This window comes from Branchiostoma belcheri, unplaced genomic scaffold (assembly GCF_001625305.1).
Source record: "Branchiostoma belcheri isolate BF01 breed outbred unplaced genomic scaffold, Haploidv18h27 scaffold491, whole genome shotgun sequence".
NCBI classification, from domain to species: Eukaryota; Metazoa; Chordata; class Leptocardii; order Amphioxiformes; family Branchiostomatidae; genus Branchiostoma; species Branchiostoma belcheri.
The window spans coordinates 23913-24419 of NW_017804122.1; positions in this window are offsets into that span (position 1 = coordinate 23913).

Genomic DNA, 507 nt, shown 5'->3' on the forward strand with positions numbered 1-507 from the left:
GTAAGACCCCCCTCTCCCTGCCGCGATGAAAGACCCCCCTGTCCCTGCCGCAGTGTAAGAACCCCCCTCCGCGATGTAAGACCCCCCCCCTCCCTGCCGCGGTGTAACGGATCACGGCATCATTTCCCGACATGCCCAATTTCCGCTGGGTGTAATAAGTTCCCGGATGATGTGTGGCGCCATGTTGTGACCTTTGCCCTGCCAGGCGTACGTATTTGTTACAACAGTTGCCACACTGTTACCTGCAGGCGACCCTGCGCGCAGTTTGTCAGCCCGTCCGTTACAACTGTTGCAATTAGTTTGGCAACAAAATCGCCACACCTACATGTGCTAAATCTCCAAGCACAGACAAGGATCCGACTCAGTGTCTAGTTGTGTTTTTGTGGCATTCTATAGTTGTTTTTGCACAGGCCACAGCATACATAGAAAACACTGGTATGTTAACATGTTGACAAAAGCAGCTTCCTTCCACTAAAAACTCTCCCTGTGCCATTGTCACATTGGAAG